Source organism: Peromyscus maniculatus, chromosome 14 (assembly GCF_049852395.1).
Source record: "Peromyscus maniculatus bairdii isolate BWxNUB_F1_BW_parent chromosome 14, HU_Pman_BW_mat_3.1, whole genome shotgun sequence".
Classification (NCBI taxonomy): domain Eukaryota; kingdom Metazoa; phylum Chordata; class Mammalia; order Rodentia; family Cricetidae; genus Peromyscus; species Peromyscus maniculatus.
In genome coordinates, this window is record NC_134865.1 from 84,333,141 (window position 1) to 84,338,905 (window position 5,765).

Here is a 5,765-nt window from a genome sequence, read left to right on the forward strand (position 1 = left end):
GCTGCTGCTTGGCCTGGATGGGTCTGTGGGCTGTGACTGTGCAGCCGTGTAGGGAGGTGGCCCCAGGCTGTGGGGCAGAGAGCAGTCTCCCCAGCAGACAGTGGTTCACTTAAGCAATCATCCTGAGGCTGGCCAGGCATGGTAGGATCGGGTGATACAGGGAGGGCCTGAGTAAGACCTGTCCCACTCCCAGCCCCTCGGGCAGCTTCTGCTCCATCTCCCTGTCCTGATTCTTCTCATCTAGGGCTAATTCACCTCCTCCAGGCAGGCAGGGGCTGAAGGGGAGTGACAGGAAACCTTGGCATTCTGGCAGCTAGCTCCCAAAGCATGGGGCATTTCCAGCTCCCAACTTGCTACCATCTGTGTCCTGGGCTGCCTACAGGGAAGGCAACGATCCTGGGTGGGCAAGTAGGCATCCTGATACAGGTGGGCAGCTGCAGGTCTTGGCTAAGGCACAGTGGGACTTACTTTACGAAGTGGGTTCCTGCTCAGCCCTCAGTACAAATTTTAAACATCCAGCAAGGACAGGACCCACCCCAGGCTAATTCCTCAGGGGTGAGACACTAGCCAGCTAGTCGGCCACATCCAGCCCTCACTCCTTGACGGAAGCAAGGAGCTGCCCTGAGCCTCAAGTCTCCTCTACCTGGTTCCTGCATGAGGGTGCTCATTTGTCCTTTGGGCCCCCATGAGAACGTGCAGCCTGAGGATGGTGGGCAGGACCCCGAGAGCTGGCCCTTGGCATTTGGGTGAGCCAGGCTGAGACTCCCCTCCCCATGCCTTAGGCTCCTCAGCCTGGTTCCCAGGCCCCAGCAGACGCTGCCCTGGCAGCCTCCCAGCTCCTCACCCAGACAGGTGTGCTCAGCCCTTGCACAACCTAGTAACACTACCTGAGCACAGCAGGGCCCAGAAGCCTTTGCCCCACACCTCGGTGAATCCCTGATGAGTGGGTGGAGAGGGGCCACAGGGCATGAGCGTCAGAAGTCCTGATATCACCTGTGGGCTGAGACTTCCAGGGTCCGGGGCAGGGTGGTGAGGCTGTCAGACATGCCCGAGGAAGGCGAGGAGGGTGCGCTCAGCCTGATGTCCACAAACAGCAGGCACTTTTCTCCCAAGGGACTGGGAGAGCCATTGCTTAGGGAATGCCACACTTGGTAGAGGGTGCAAACCTATTCTGCTGGACACTGTCCCCCTCCATCATTCCCCCCCCCCCAGCAGAGGCAGACCTGCATGCAAGCTGAGGGAAGCCTGACTGAGGCTCTTCCCCACGCTGGTCTCACAGGTTCTGCAGAGATGTGGTAACAAGAAGGGCCTGACCTGGTTCTCAGGGACCTCTCCTCAATGAGGAAGGAATGCAACTTCACATCAGACCCTGGGCTGGCTTCACAGGCACTGACTGTCCAGAAGCCGTGGGAGGAAGGCAGACACTCCATGAGTACGTTCCTCTGAGGGTCGTGAGTAAGTTACTCAGATGGAGGGCAGGACCCATGTATGATTCGACACTGGGGTCCTCACATGATCCTTCCAGGCCCCAAAGAAGAGTACTGGGCCATCCTTCCATCTTCCAGATGAGGAAGGGTCAGAGCCGCGCCAGGGACACTGGGGTCCCAGGTTGGCAGCTGCAGAGCTGAGGTGACTCTGACTGCCCTAAGACCAGACTCCTGTTTGGATAAGGTGTGGAACTCTATGGCCCTCCTCATGAGAGGGAGGAGGGCAGAGCCCTGCCCCCAGCAGGCAGGGCTTACTGCTGTTTTTCACACTGGTAATTTCCCTCTAGGGAGGCTTCAACTCCTCTGAGTGCCAGGGTTATCTCTAGGGAACATCTCCCTCTCAGCACACCCTCTGTTTTCCCAGCATCTTATTCTATAATCAGACTCCCCAGTGGAGAGCACTCCAGGCCACCCCCACCCCTCTCATCATATGCCCATGATCTCTGGCGAGGTTCCTCTTCTAGCTGCAGTTTCCTGTTGCAGGGGAGCCATAGGGACCTCTAACTGTCACCTGCCTCCCCCAAGTCCCCTCTGAGGCATAGTGCCCACCTCTGCTGAGGGAAGGGAGCCCACTCAGGCTGGGTTGCGCGTGGAGGCTTTGTTGTTTGTTGTTCCTGTCTTGCTGTCCCAGGGTTTCTCACTGAGAACAGAGGATGACTTCCGGTCTAAGTATGTGTGCCTGGTGAGGCACGGACTCTTACATGCCTCTTCTCAGTCATTCCCTAGTCCTCCATGCCAGTCCTTCTGACTCCATAATTCAACCAGACTCGCAGACTGCCGAGCGCTGTGGAACCCAGTCACTGCTCCTCTCTGAGGCTGTCTACCCAACTGCAAAATGAAACACAAAAGCCTTCACTATTCACTCTGCAGGCTGAATGCAAAAGTTACACGATAATGCATCACTGAAAAGTCTAAGGACTCCCTCAGCCCAGGGGCTGCATCCTGACTGGGCCCAGTCCACGGCATCCGGTGGCACGGAGGACACTAGTGTCCCCTGGGCTGGCTGGGATGGACAGGAATACCTTATGCCAACCTCCCGCGGGTCGTCGGGGGCTTAAGCTTTGAGGGAAGGAATGGGACCATCACGTCCAATCGCTTTCCACTCACTCTAACACTGTCCTTACAGCGCGCTGCACTGGAATGGAACCCTTGTGGGCTCAGTGATTAAGAAGGCAGGGCACCCGCAGGTGCGGAGCACACGGGGCCCTTTGGGCTGGGGACGAGGTCCCCGGTGGCTGGCCGAAGGTCCCAGACTAGGCTCGCGCCGCGCCGCGCCTCTGACTGCCCGAGAGGCCCAGGTCTGGGAAGCAGAAACTCACCGCAGCCCCCCCACCCAGTTTCACTTTCTCTTTGTTCCCTCCCTCCCCTCCCACGGAGTTCTCTTTGAAGCGAGTCCGCGGTGCGGGCGTGTCCGATCCCGCCCCCGCGAGGCTCGGTGCGTGCCCGGCCGGCGTGGCCCCCTTGGCGAGCTTTGCAAACCCGGCGCTCCGGGTTCCAGCGGGTGCGGCCCCTGCACCGACCCCGGCCAGGTGCGTCAAGCTGGGCGCCGGGTGCGGCCGGTGAGTCAGGGCCACCCCCGCGCGGGCACGCGGAGCGGGTCCTGGGGCCTCGGGCCGACCCGCCGTGCGACCCGCGGGCCTGGAAAAACCGGTCGGGCCAGCGCGGCTGGCGCGTTCCGGCGCCGAGCGGGGCGGCCGCGCGGCATAAAAGGCGCAGCCACGCCGGCCGCCGCCGCACGGAGTGCCGCCGGGCCACGCGGGCCAGGTCGTGGGAGGGCGCGGACCTGTGGCCCCGGAGCCCCCGGCCACGCGGAGCTTCTGTCTGCACGCGCGCCGGGTCCAGTGGTTCTTAACAGTTCAACAGTTCTGTACCGCAATTGTGAAATGTTTAGGACCACTAGACCCGGCACGCACGGCGGCGGCGACAACGACGACAACGACCGGGCGGCTCACGACGGCCAAGGTCTGCTTAGGGGACGGAGCGGGGCAGCGCCAGGCCATTGAGACCGGTGCAGGCTCGCAGGCTGGCTGGGGTGCGGAGCGACGACCCCGGACGCACACCGGCCCTGGACCCACGCCCAAGGTAGCCTGGTCTTTGGCCCACGCTGCTGACACGTGCCAAGTCGAGAGGCGCCGGCGTCTCCTTCCTTCTCTGCAAATTCACCCTTGTCCGCAGCCAGCGAAAGCTCCGGCGGGAGCCGGCCTCGGGCCTTGGGGTCAGGGAGCACTCCGGGCTCCAGGGCTTCCTGGGAGTGGTGACTGGGGCTAAGGCTGCCAAGCTCTCGGCAAGCTTGTTGCTGAGCGGCAGATTCCACTGCGGGAGCTTTCTCTTCTCCAGGGTGGGGCAGGGATCCTGTGAGTGCAGGCAGCCTGAGTGGACGGACGACCTCCAGGGCCAGATGTGGGCTGGAGAGGAAACGTGAAGAGCGGTGGAGATAGGCCCTGATGTGGAGTCGGGCCAGGGTGACATTTCAGGGTCTCGGGCTCCTCTGTTAGGTGGGGATGCACCCATGGGAGAGTCCTAAGGGAAACGTTAGGTGGCCCTGAGCAAAGTGTGCTTGACATTTTCACCCCAAGTGGCCAGGGCTTGTTAGATGGGACTGTGTGGGAAGGAACGGGCTGCCTGGAGACCCTTGAGCTGACAGCCTGGCAGCACCCAGAAGGAAGGCCCCCTCCTGTTCCAGCCTCCTTGGCTATGGTAAGGGCAGCCTAGGGTGGATATGAGGCTGGTTAGAACCTTTCCCGCCGGATGAGTCCCTGTGCCCCAGATGCACATTGGAGGAGGACCCTTCCTTTGCAGTTGGTGTGAGCACACACCAGGCAAGCAATCGGGGGTGGGGGGTGCTGTACGGGGAGACAGCCAGAGGAGGGAGGCAGTGGAGTCATGTGCCCCCCCCCAGCATTCATGTTGGGTCAGCAGCTTGTCTGTTGTCCAGGAAGTACCACCGTGGACACCTCAAGCTGCTTGAGAGCCGGTATGTGGGGCAACCCAGGGTTCTCCTAGGAACCAGAGGGCCGCCCAGGCACTCTGCTGCCTGGCTCCATAAGGGTTTCTTTCAATGCCATGTTCTCCCCGTGGGAGCTGCACCACCCTTGGCCACTCAGGTAGAGGTTGACATGTTGAGTGCCCCTGGTCTGTAGTTCTGACTCTTTTAACGTGGTTTAAATATGTATATTGCAGGTTGGTAAATAAAATAAAAATAAACATATTCGAAAGCATCCCTGTGTCCTTGAGGCTTTTCACCCAGGCCTGTTTGTGAGGCCTCTTTCTGCATCCTGATCACCCTTTCTTTCCCTTTTAACTCCAGAGGAGAAAGAGTGGGCCACTTGGTGGGGGAGGGACCGCTCCTGCCCCAGGCCCTGCCTCTGCTTTCTGCCAGCGTTTTCTTAGCTGGGGGCTGGGAGGTGGGGAAAGCAGGCCTCCTCTGTGGCTGCTTCTGTCATGAGCCAAGTTGCTGGGCCAGACGCCTTCCCAGGAGTTTGAGCTGCGCTGCCCAGAACCCAGAGTGGGGCACCTGTCTTACTCCCTGCCCTAGACGCAGGATTGGGTAGGGCTGGTTATGGGTGTGGGTGTGTCCAAACCCAGCTCTACCTCCTACAAGCAAGAGACCTCAGCAGCAGCGCCCTTATGCCCTGGAATTCCCACATGCTCTCGGAGGAGGAGCGGGGATGGTTGGAGGGACCACTGACGACAGTGCCACTGATCCCCCTGAGGGCACACTCCAGTGGAGCTCCAGTTTTGTGGACAAGCATTGCTTCACGGTGGAAAGACCTTTGGTGGGCTCACTGGAGAGGCACCCTCAGCCGGGGCCTTAGAGGATCCATGGAAGGCCCCCGGAGGTAGCACTGTGCCTGGGCCACCAGGAGGACAAGCAGCTCCCCTGCAGAGACCATATGTATACTTCTGGCGCTCCGTCCCTTAAACGCAGCTTCCCAAGAGTGCCCAGGATTCATTGCCTTTGCTGATGGAGCTCCTAGTGTTATCAGGGCCCCTCACAGGTTGGCTCTCCCCCTCTGTCCCTGGACTATAGTGTGGGTGTGAACAGAGGTGTGAACACAGGCTCCTTCCTACACTGTAGGGGGTGTGAACTGAGGTGGCTCCAGTGTCCTTGCCTGCTGCCTTCTCTGCCCCTGAGTGGAACCAGGGCAGCACCAGCCACATCCTGGGGCCCAGCACAGCCTCCCCTGGAGAACAACCAAGTCTTAAAGGTTTGCCTGGTACCGCCTGGTTTAGCACTGACGGTCACATGATCTGGGAACCCTCCCTATCCTGAGCACA